The sequence below is a fragment of the Manis javanica genome, chromosome 9 (genome assembly GCF_040802235.1).
Source record: "Manis javanica isolate MJ-LG chromosome 9, MJ_LKY, whole genome shotgun sequence".
NCBI classification, from domain to species: domain Eukaryota; kingdom Metazoa; phylum Chordata; class Mammalia; order Pholidota; family Manidae; genus Manis; species Manis javanica.
Window position 1 is genome coordinate 76,880,017 of NC_133164.1, and position 12,439 is coordinate 76,892,455.

The window sequence follows — 12,439 nt, forward strand, 5'->3', positions numbered from 1 at the left end:
TTTTCCTATAACAGGGCTTTGACGGCCACCCACAACTCCATCCCCCTCAAGAGTTCTGTTGGAGTGGCACCCCTCAGTGTCCTGGCCCTGGGTACTGAACAGTACCCAAACAGTCCTGTGGCCCTTCAGTCCTTTCCTCAGAGATGTGTGTTCCCCCTTCCCCCTGTTCTCAAGCTGAATGGTCCGGGGCACCCACGCAGTCATGAAGGCTCCTTCAGAGTGCTCCCAGTCCATCACACCCCTCTAAAGGGGGGCCACACTCCCAGAACCCGGCCACACACCCCGGGTGGTCCCACTGAGCCAGAATAAGACAATCACTCCTCTCCTTCTAAAGGCTACATTTTTATTAACACAGCCATGGCTCATATTTTTGGCAGGCACAACAAACCTGTACTGAATATTAACTTTATTCTTGACCAAGCTTTAGCCTGTTTCACTCCTGTTCCCGCTAAATCCCACTGCACCCCTCCCCAACCCCCAACCCACCCCAGACTCCTTCAATTCATTTTCTAGACCCAAAAGCTGACCCCTTTGTTTCCAGGTATTTTAATTTAAAAGTAGATGGCTAAACCACAAATCAAACTTAGGGCACACCCCTCCATGTCCTTTTAAAGTTGCTTCAGAACCAACAAGAAAAAAAGTCCAACAAGAGAACAAGGACCATTAAGTTGAAATGAAATCCAGACCACATTTCATTTAGAAATGAACTTTAGTCAATCATTGATTCAAGCCCCCTATTAATTTTAGTCAACCATTGATTCAAGCCCCCTGGTATCCAGGCAGCCTAAAAGACAGAAGGCATATATCAAAGCAACTGCTTGGGTGACAGTGACAATGGGGCCATTCTCTTGCTTCAGCTCTGTGGGGCACAACCGGGGTCAGGGTGAGTGGAGGGGCCACACAGGAGTCGCTGCAGCTCACAGGCCTCCTGATCTCGGTGACGGTGGCAGAGAGCCAAGCAGAGCAGCGATCTCTCACAAAGACCAGCTCATCTCCAGCTCACAGGCTAGAATGCCTCCCCCACTGCATTCTACCATCAAAAAGTATCAATGCGGGGGCTTTCTTGTCCCCTCCTGGCATGAGCCGGAAGATCTGTCCTTTCACTTTATCTCCGAATAAAAGCCTCTGCCTTGCTCTCCTACCCTGGGTGTTTGCAAAGTTCTCTCTTTGACTCCACGAACAAGTACCCCGGCGTCATCTTTGGGGGCTCGTCCAGGATAACTTCGGAGGTGAGTATCAGCATCTGAGCCTGTTTTTTTCTTTCACTGTCCTTATAGAAGGAAGCCATCTATGGCACTCAAAATCGGGCGCTCGTCAGCCACTTAAATGGGACTAACCCGGCTGCCCATCTCAAAGTCTGGAGCGACAGGTTCCCCTGCGTCTCCCTCAGTGAATCCCCCATCCCCCTTGGGAGCCGGGAATATCAGCTGAGTGGAGGCCAGGATTCCCTTTCAAAGGCATCTCCTTGGATACGAGGGACTGAGGAAGGCCGTGGGCAACTGCGAGAGTCTAGGCTGAGGCTGCACGTCAGTGGCTTCTCAAAGGCCCACGTGTCTGCAATCAGGCCCCGACAGCCCGTCTGGGTATCCATGAGGCGTGTCTCTCTGTCTCTCTGACTTCCAACCTGCTTCTTCAGGCCGCCCTGGCCTCAGTGAGGCAGGGGGCATTCCTAACTCTCTAATTTTATCAATTTCATGGAAGCTGATACTCACCACAGCAAGGTAGGAGATCTATGCTTTGCTCTTATTCTTGATTAAATGCTGTACTTTTTATCTCATAAAAATGTGTCTGGGCACCAGTTAGTCACTTAAAAGACAACTAGCATTGGCTACCAGTCTTGAGTCTCAGATGAATGGTTTCCCAGTGTCTGCCACTCCTTGATCCCCCGCCTCCGGACAGATGGGAATGTCAGGGAGTGGCTGAGCCAATTTCCTACTTTCCTATCCTAATCTGCAGACTCCGAGGGCAGACCAGACTAGTAGACAGTCATCCTTGGATCTTGGCTGGAACCAATTGATCTGATAGTGCTGAGGGAACCTCTGGCTAGGCTGCTGCCTATGTGAGAGTCGCAGATGACCCCTGACCTCTTGTCTCACAGAGCAGATTTTCTTACAGTGGGTGACTAGCAGGATAATTCCCAGGCAGTGGCAGAAACTGGTGTTTGAGAGTATAGACTCCCCCTTCACTACTGTCCACAGCAGCCTCTGTCTGAATTTTATCACTGGCCTTAGAAAAAGTTCTCCTGCTCCTCATTCGAAGAGGTCCTCTTGGGACTGTGCCACTTCCTCCTGTGTAGTGTTAAATCAGGTTTGTGAAGTAGTCAAGCTGTAAACTGAGCCCAACATGTAAATGGCTCCATTCTATTGACCTCTCTTCCTTAGAGGCAGTCATCCTGGTGTATGGCATTTCCTTTTCTGCAGCCCCAGGAAAATGGAACAGGCTGTGACTCTGATGAACCACTGCTCTGGCAGTGAGAGGTCACACAGTCTCTGCACTTTATCACACAGGCAGGGGCCTCTCAAAAATGATCCCGAGTGTATTGTGCTAAAGCCTGTGCAGAAAAAATTAGGGTCTGGATTAGAACTCCCAAAAGGTGTAATGTAAGATCACACTGGTAAGGTCCACTAAAGCCAGAGCTATGAGGCAACTCTTGCTTAGTGGGAAAGCAAGAGGGAAATCAAGGCAAGGTGCAGGCCATGCTGGTAAGGAGTGGTTAAGTCCAGTAGGCCTGGCAGAGGAGTTAATTGACCACTGTCACCCAGGCTACAAGGAGAGGGGACGCCCTCACAGGAAAGGCCGGCCAGGTGTCACACACCTGTCTTTCTCTCTCTCTTTCAGATGGGAGCTTCCTCTTCAAGTTTAAAGCCAGACACACCTCTGGCATGCATTCTAAAGAGTTGGGAGCCATTTGATCCCCAAACTCTGAAAAAGAAGTGTCTTATCTTCTTCTGGCCTCAATACAAACTTTCTGATTGGAGAGGCTTGGCCCCTGAGAGAAATATACAATATAATAAGGTTATGCAGCTAAATTAATTTTGCCACAAGAAAGGAAAATGGCCAAAAGTCCCATGATCTATTCCAATATAAAACTGGTTTTTTAAATCCATTTATTGAAAATCTATTCTACTTATTGGGTTCATCGTTGTCCTCAAAAATTGGGAAGTTTTTAAACTAGACCCTCTGAAACAGAAGAAATTTATCTTTAATACAGACTGGCTTAAATCTTTCAAAAGAAAGAATGCTTAAAGAGAGCCTTTACTTCCTCATGCTTAGTGAAGATTTTCTAAGTAATCTAGCATGGTGTTAAGAATGAGTGAACTAAAGCGTAGTAACTGAGCTTCTTGGCTGCAAGGACGTTGGGTTTAGAACATCCTACACCTTGCACTTCCCAAGCCCTCAACATCAATGGAGTAGGGGTGTTTTTCACTGATATGGTCACATAGCCTACATTTTTATACCATCTCTTGGTTTAGAAGATGTAATTTGGCATATCAAATCCTTAACCAATTTTACTCAAAGACCTTAATACTAAGGTTAAACTAATGCACCAAGCAGTTATGCAAAATAGAATGGCACTAGACATCTTAACAGCAGCACAGGGTAAGACCTGTGCTATAATTAAAATTAAGTATTGGGTGTACATTCCAAATTATTCATAAAATGTCTCTGATTTGATAAGGAAAATATTCAACACAGCCGTCAAGGTCAGCAAACCGCTTTTTCCCTCCAGTTGGCAAAGCACTCCCAGCTCCCTCCTGCTCTCCTCCGGGCTCCTCTTCTGCCAAAATGCCACATATAAAAATAATATAAATGCTCCCCTTGCTTGTGCTCAGGGCTCAGACCTTGGGAGATTACTCTCCTCTGGGCCCGCTGGTGTAAAATAAACCTCAAAACTCCAAGGCCTCCGAGTGCCACTTGGTTCTTCTGCCAGTGATCCAGTCCAGGTTTTCCAGTATTTTCCATAACATTTGGTTCCCTGACTGGGAAACCCACCTGCTCTGGCCCATTGTTGCCACCAGTTTGGAGCAATGGCGGGGTGGTGATGGAACAGACCGCGGAGAAGGCACGCCCTGCCTGACCATTCGGCAGTCTCCCGCCCTGTCGCCCTGGGCCAGCCTCACTCCGCTACTCCCGCCAGACTCAAGGAGGCTTGGCAGGTGAGGACCTGGTTCCGACATCAAATCCGGTAAGGCCCTGGGGCCCCTGACCCAGCCAGTTCCCACCCCTTGAGGTGGAAGGGGAGTCTGATCACCTCCTGGAGACTTCTTAGAAGTCTCACAGGTAGACATTCACAGAGGGGGAATGTTTAAACTCTGGTCTGCCTGGGTGTATGTGTGTGTGTGTGTGAATGTGCAGGGCAGCTGAAGTCATTCAGTCTGTACTGAATCTGTGATTCCACAGCTTGAGCTATGGAATCTGAGTGGGCCCTCATCCGCATTCACTGTTGGCCACCACGACATAATAGTGAGTCAGCTTCGGCTGACCTGGGACTTATACAGGTGCACCTTAGTCAAGTCTGACCAAAGTCTCCGAGAGGAGTGTGAATGGATGGGCATCTGATTGGTCTCCTCTCTAGAGCAGGCACCCCTTCTTTGTCTGTTGTCACAGCACCGTCCATGGATACATCATGGGGTTAGGGCACAGTAAACCCACAGTCCTTGACACTATGATCAAGAATTTCAGAAAGGGATTTTCAGAAAACTATAGAGTAAAATGAACTCCTAGCAGGTTGAAAACCCTGTGTGAATCTATATTGCCCACCTTTAATTTCGGGTGGCCTCCAGAAGGAACCCTAGATGTCCCAACAATCCACTGAGCCTGGCGGGTCATCCCTAGAGATCCAGGTCATCCTGATCGTTCCCAGACTTTAACTGCTGGTTAGAAGCTGCCCAGATGCTTCCCCCTTGGGTGCGATTTGCTTGCAACAGGCAGGGACAGGGTAGGGTCTTAGTTGCCTCAACAAAGAAGCCTGCAAAGAATCAACAGAAGCCTGAGCCTCCGCAAATTTTTGCTGGTGACCCAAAGGAAGAGCCAATATTGCCCCCACCTTATGCAGCCCCAAGGTCAGCAGCACCCAGCCTCCCAGTCCCAGACACCCTGCCACTGTCAGCCTCCCCGCCAACTCCAGAACCAGTGGACCCACTCTCCCCTTGACCAACAGCCAGACTGTACCCTTGGCTGGGAGCAGGCACCCTCCAGATGCCGCAGGGGCCTGAAAGGCTTGATAAAGATGGGACCATCCAGCTCGGCCAGTCCATGTTTTACTATCAACCCTTCTCCATGACTAACCTCTTCAATTAAGAACACAACACCCCGTCAGAAAAGCCACAAGCCTGGTTGACCTCATGAAACCCCTCTTCCAAACCCATTGGCCAACCTGGAAAGACTGCCAACAGCTTTTCTACACCCTGTTCACAATGGAAGAGAGGAGGCAGCCAGGGTCCTTGATTGGGGTGCATGGGCTGAAATTGCTGTCCCCGAGGAGCACCCCAAGTGGGACTTCACCACCCCTGAGGGTCAGCACCAGATGCACCGATATCAGGATGCCCTCCCCCAGGGGATCAAAGACAGGTCCAAAAAGCCTACGAACATGACCAAAGTATCTTCAGTCACTCAACAACCCAGAGAGTCTCCTGGGGACTATTATGAAAGACTGCGTGAAGCTTATCGCATCTACACCCCCTTCAATCCTGAGTCACCAGGGAGTCAACAAATGGTCAACACCTCATTCGTAGCTCAAGCTGCCCCAGACATCAGACAAAAGCTCCAAACACTAGAAGGCTTTGCCGGGATAAATATCACTCAACTGATTAAAACTGCCAACAAAGTATATCTAAACAGAGAAGTTCAGGCCGATAGAGAGGCTGAAAGAAAAATGAAGAAAAAGGCCAGCCTCCTGGCAGCTGCCCTAAAAGAAAGAGAGATGACCAAAAGACCGAGAAAAAGCCAGCCACCAAGAAGGGGGAAGCCTAGGACACCCCTAGCCAGGGACCAGTGGGCTTACTGTGAAGAGAAGGGGCACTGGAAGAACAAATGCCCCAACAGAGGCAAAGCCCTGAAGCCTGGTCGCTGCCAGGAGGAGCTCCACGGGGACAGGCTCATTAGTCTGGCAGGAACAGACGCAGATTGACAAAGACCAGGCTCTCTCATGCTCAGCCCCCGTGAGCCCAGGGTCAGAATGAAAGTAGGGGTCAAGAGATGACTTTTATGGTTGACACAAGGGCAGAACACTCTGTGGTCACCCTCCCTGTAATTCCCTTCAGTAAAAGGACTGCAACTATTCTCGGAGCCACCGGGACAAAAGCAGTCCAGCAACACTTCTGCCAAGCCCGCCAATGTGAACTTGGAGGCCACAAGGCCTGACATAAGTTTCTCTACCTGCCCGAGCGCCCTGTTCCCCTCTTCAGCCAAGACATACTCCCAAAGCTCAGAGCCCAAATAACGTTTGAACCAACTGGCTACACCAGCCTCAAACTAAACCCAGGCCAAGAAGAGCCAGGGTCCCTCATACTGGCAATAACCGCACCCAGGGAAGAGGGGTGGAGGCTATTCTGTGTCCAGACCCTCTCCAGTAGCCCACCTGAATTCAGAGCTGACTTCCCCTCACTTTGGGCTGAAAACGACCCACCAGGACTGGCCCATAACCAAGCCCCTGTCATTGTAGAATTGGCTCCAGGGGCCCAGCCACAAAGACAGCGGCAGTACCCCCTCTCACAAGAAGCAAGAGCAGGCATCCAGGAACACCTGACCAGACTCAAAGAGGAAGGCATTCTAACTGAGTGTTAGTTGCCCTGGAACACCCCACTTCTACCAGTCAAAAAGCCAGGAGGAGGGCACCAGCTTGTTCAAGCCCTGCGAACCATTAACAGAGTGACTGTTTCTTTACACCCCGTGGTCCCAAATCCGTACACCCTCCTCAGCCAGATCCTGGGGTCTGCCAAATGGTTCACTTGCCTAGACTTAAAGGATGCCTTTTTCTGCCTCTGGCTGGTCCCCCAAAGCCAGCTCTTGTTTGCCTTTGAATAGACTGAACCAGATATGGCGGCAGATGCAGTTAACATGGACAGCTGCTGCAAGTGTTCAAGAACTCACCCACTCTCTTTGGAGAGGCATTGGCCGCAGACCTCACCAGCTTTCTGAGGGAAGCCACATGCTGCGCCCTCCTGCAGTGTGTAGATGACCTCCTCCTTGCCAGTGATACCCAGGTAAATTGTGCAAAAGGCACAAAAGCCCTCCTGCAACTCCTGTCAGACTCAGTATACCAAGCCTCATAAAAAAAAGGGGGCACAAATCTGCCAGCAGCAAGTCTGGTACTTGGGCTTCCTCCTCACCCAGGGAAGAAGGGCACTAAGGCCAAAGAAGAAAAAGGTCATTAGCTCCTTATCTCAGCTCCAGATGAAGAAAGGCATACAAGAGTTCCTGGGGGCCACCGGGTTCTGCAAAATCTGGATTCCCGGATTTTTGGCAATGGCAAAACCCCTCTACAGCCCCCTGGCTGTGGGATGATGGTGGGGGAACCATACGGACAACCCCATGTCTAGACAAAAGAGGCAGAGCCACCTTCCTGGAAATAAAGGCTGCTTCAGAACAGACACCAGCCCTAGGCCTGCCAGATACAAAAAAAAAAACCTTCAGTCTCTTCATACATGAAAAAAAAGTAGCCCTTGAAGTTCTCACATAAACTGGTAGGCCCTGGCAGCGGCCGGTTGCATACCTGTCGAAAGAAAAAAAAAAACTAAACCTGATTGAGGCAGGGTAGCCACCCTGCCTCAGGACACTGACAGCCACAGTTTTATTCATTAAAAAGCAGATAAACTTACTCTGAGACAAAAAATAAGTGTCAAGTTCTCCCATACTCTTGTGTCCCTCTTAAACACACAGGGACACCAATTCCTCTCCAACTCTCAGTTGGCACAATACTAAAACTCCTCAAGGCTGTCTGTCTCCCAGAAAAAGTAGCAATTCTGCATTGCAAAGAACACCAAAAGGAAAACAACCCTATAACACAGGGGAACCAGCTGGCAGATAAAGCAGCTAAAACAGCAGCCAATAAAAACAGATAAAGCTCCTTCCCTCACTCACCATGGCCTAATACCCCCAGTGGAGGCCCCTCCACCCAAGTACACTGAAAAAGAGAATGACTGGGCCATGGCTAAAGGAGCCACCCTAAAAAAAAAAAAAATGATGGCTGCTGCCTGATAGACAAATCTTTGTCCCAACTGCAACCGGAAGGCATCTAGTCAGCAAATACCATCAGCTCACCCACCTAGGAAAAACTGCACTAGAAGCCCTCCTCAAAAAGCAATACTAACCTGCCTTTGTAGCAGATGCACTACAGATTTTAACTAAATCTCTCAACATAACCTGGAAATTCCACACTGCATACAGGCCACAAAGTTCAGGGAAAGTGAAGCAAATAAACTGCACCCTCAAAGGAACCCTAGCTAAGTTTTGTCAAGAAACTGGCCTCCGTGGCATGTGGACCTACTGCCCCTGGCCCTCCTGCATGCTCACTGCACACCTGGGACTCAAGGCTTTTCCCTTTTTGCATCAGTGTATGGACACTCTCTCCCGTGTCTAGGAAGCCTCCCAGGGAACCTACAGCAGATAGGTAATAAGAGAGTAAGAGAACAGCTCTAAGCCTTAAGAGCTGCCGTAAATAAGCTGCAGCAGTATACCTTAGAAAGAGCCCTGATGTCCTTAGAGACCTCAGTACATTCCTTACAGGCTGGGGACTCAGTCTGAGTCAAAAATTGAAAAAGGGATCCCCTCAAACCTCAGTAGACTGGGCCCCATATTGTTGTTCTAACCACTCCTACTGCCCTCAAAGTTACAGGCATACTCCATGGGTTCATCATTCCAGAGTGTGAAGAGCCCATACTCCGGACAAAGAAATACATCAGTAGAAGGCCCAGCCAGACCCCCAGAATCCTCTCTGCCTCCACATCCAACAATTACCCTCTGGCTAATGAACACCTGCACGCCGTGGATCCTGGCCCTCGCCAGAATGGAATCTCTCATCCTGGGCATTAAACTCTCTGCTGCTGCCCCCTCTGACTAAACTGTTCCTCAAAAAGTTGCCCTTTCTATTGTCTATTGGGTAATCATTAAGCTGCTTTGCTGTACTTACACGTCTCTCCAGCTGAACTCAAGTGTCAGCCTACATTTCCAAAGTACCTCTCTATAATGTTTAACTGTACAAAAGTTATAAAGTGCATGGTCATCACCCAAGGGAGCTGCCCTCAGTGGCCCTCCACCTTTAGCACCCGTCCTCTCACACTCAAATAAGCCAGCCTGAGTGTAACGCTCAGCTGCATAAAAATAAATTAAGACTGAAAAAAACTGCATATTTTTGTTAAGCACAGGTTTATCAAGAGTCTGAAGGACTCATTTCAACTTGTACACACAAGACCCATACAGACAGATGCATAAAAACATAATCATTTGTGTTCTTCACAAAGTACTCAGGACTTTAACAAAAGAGTCACAAGGAAAAAATCCTAGCTCAAAGCAATTACAAGTATAAATATAAGCCATTATAAACCTATCATAAACCAGAAAGATGATGCCCCCTAAAATGAAATGTTTAAAGGGGCATCAGAGGGGGGAGTGATAAGGAAAATATTCAACACAGCCATCCAGGTCAGCAAACTGCTTTTTTCCTCCAGTTGGCAAAGCACTCCCAGCTCCCCCTGCCCTCCTCCAGGCTCCTCTTCTGCCCTGCTCATGCCAACATGCCACATATCAAAATAATATAAATGCTCCCCTTGCTTGTGCTCAGGACTCAGACCTTAGGAGAGCACTCCCCTCTGGGCCTGCCGGTGTAAAATAAACCTCAAAACTCCAAGACCTTCAAGTGCCACTTGGTTCTGTCAGTGATCCAGTCCAGGTTTTCCAGTATTTTCTGTAACATATTCACTCCAGGACCTCCAAAAGCTAGTTCAAGCTATGTCAGGCCCAGAAGTCCCATGGACTACAATAACATGGAGCTGGTTTTCTAAATCCTTTTGAAGCCATAAAACTGAAAATGGTGATCAAAATGGAACCCAAGATAGAAATGCCCATCTTCCGAGGCCCTCTCAACTGACCAGTGATGGGGAACTAACTGCACCCTTTACTGCGCCCCCTCTCAGCATGGAGCAGCCAGAGTGGTTGTCATCCCCTTTCCCCTAGCAGCACCTAGGGTCTCCGTCTGTAGAGGGGAGAATGAGACAGGGACCATGGGCTTAGACAGAGTAGGGTGAGGGGCTCTGGAAAAAACAAAGCAAGATAATCCATTGTTGGATTTACTTTGGCCTGCTAGGGGGCCCAGCTAGTTTTTCTGACTTTACCCAGGTGCTGCTTTTCTTCCTCCAGCCCTAAACAAATGATTTGCAACCTGGGCAATGTAGCAAGCAAGCCCAAAACAACGTCGTAAAAACAGGAAGGATTCCATCTTGGAAATAAGATTGCATTTTAAAACCCAATTAGTTAAAAAGTAAGTTTCTTAACACACTCTTTAACAGACAGTAACTCAGCCCACCTTGGGAGCAAAGCAGGCAGTCTTGAGTGATATGCTCCCAGACCAGGAAGCTATCCGGGAGGAAATCAGAGCAGTAAAATTCTTGTAAATAACCAGGAAGACTAATTAGAAACCTACTGTCTCTTCAAAGATAAACATTTTGGGACCACGTAGCAGGTGTGCATCCCAACCCTTTGTCTCTCAACCGCCTATAAAACCCCTAGACAAAGCACCACCCCAGGATCTCTTGTCCCCTCCTGGTGTGAGCCGGAGCTCTGTCCTTTCGCTATATCTCTAAATAAAAGCCTCTGCCTTGCTCTCCTAAAAAATAAAAAAGTATCAATGCTACCACTGGGTTTTCCCATAGTATTAAGAAGTGCACGCTGCCTTCTTTTTTCCCTTGATTTCCCTCTAAATTGCAGTGGTAGGAAGAGAAGAAGAGGAAGAAACGGGAAGATGAGAAAGGAGGAAAAAAGATGAGAGATGGCTTATCGCAAATATGACTCCTGCACTACTTTAAAAAAATGCACAGAACTACTCAAAACTCTGGCGTTTTGTAGGAAAGCAAACTGGTAAGAGGGATAATGTACACGGACCTCCCGGCTCGAGAGAGGGAATAAACGCTCCCCTCCGAGTGTGCCCTGGCAGAGGGGGCTGCTCTGCCCTCAGGATATCCATGCCGCCAGTCACCGGGTCCGACGCCCTGAACCCAGAAGGCAGGCGGGACAGTTGTCCACAAACGGCCTAACTGAAAGGAGCCTGAGCCGCAGCGCTCGCAGCCTCCCATTCGCAGTCAGGGTGAGCCAGAGTTCTTGCTTGCTGACGGGGGCTTATAAATTGATCACCAAAGATCGTTCTTCCTGATGATCCTCTCTTCTCATTGTTCATAAATCACTTTTAATTACCAGCCCACAAGTCGTCCTTTGGATTCACTTCGCTTACATGGCTTTCAGTTAAAAGGAAAGCGGAGCTCAGTTAGAAATGCAGTTTGAGCTTATTTCCTGAACATTTCCATGACTGTTGTTGTTATTACTCTGATGTGGGGGCTGAATTGGCCAGAGGCACCAACTCCACTTACACACAGCTGGCAAATGAAAACAGTATCAGCACATCTCCGTTACACAGCAGGCTTTTATACAGGGGATGGTTCGTGTTTTACTGCAGTTTCCTTTGGAAATGCTCAAAGCAATGACATCTGTTTCCTTTCATTGGGATTTTTATGTTCTTCCAGCCAAAAAAGGAGAGGATAGAGTTCATTAATTCAGCATAGTAATAATTACAATGTCCACATAAATTTTGTTGAGTTTGGTGCTTTTAAATATGGAAGCACCCATCAACCTCTTTCCCTCCCACTTTCATAGTTAAGAAGTGAAGATAAAAAACTGGAAACCCTCAAGGTGAGGCTCCAGACATCCTGCAGCCATAAAGAACTCTCCAATGGCTTTCCAAGGGGCAGGGGCCATTCCCAGACTACCACCAGGGAGCTGTCAAAGACCTTGGGAACATACCACAAGGTGATCACTCTGCCTGCGGTTGACCACACTGCTATGGCAGAGGGAAACTTACACTGCCCCACATTTTATATCTTGAAGAAGGTGAAAATCTGCCACAGATAATCAGAGGCAGGAGATGTAAGTGAGCAGAAGGAGACAGGGCCAAGACATGAAAATCCACGTAAGTTAATAAGTTTGGGCTTCTTCCTGAATGCATAGAATACACTGACAGTTTTAATCAGAGGAGTGACTTAATAAAGTACATTTGTGAAAGATTGCTCTAGTTTTAGTTTGAATAATGGGTTGAGAAACAGTGATACTTGAGACAGAGGAGCCTTGGGGTCAGGCTCAGTGACGTGGGCAAGGGCTGGAGGAGGCCTGGATCACAGGGCAAAGAGGGACAGGCACAGATTCAAGAAGCCTTCGAAGCACAGAAGTCATAGGA

At 48.3% G+C, this 12,439-nt stretch overlaps 1 long non-coding RNA gene across 1 annotated transcript; it reads left to right on the forward strand.

Moving 5' to 3' along the window:
- The first annotated feature begins 727 nt into the window (after positions 1-727).
- Positions 728-11,324, forward strand: LOC140843411 (uncharacterized). The gene is made up of 3 exons (XR_012121147.1): positions 728-1,229; positions 2,839-4,186; positions 8,831-11,324. It is a non-coding gene; the product is annotated as an uncharacterized lncRNA (long non-coding RNA).
- Positions 11,325-12,439: the final 1,115 nt, after the last annotated feature.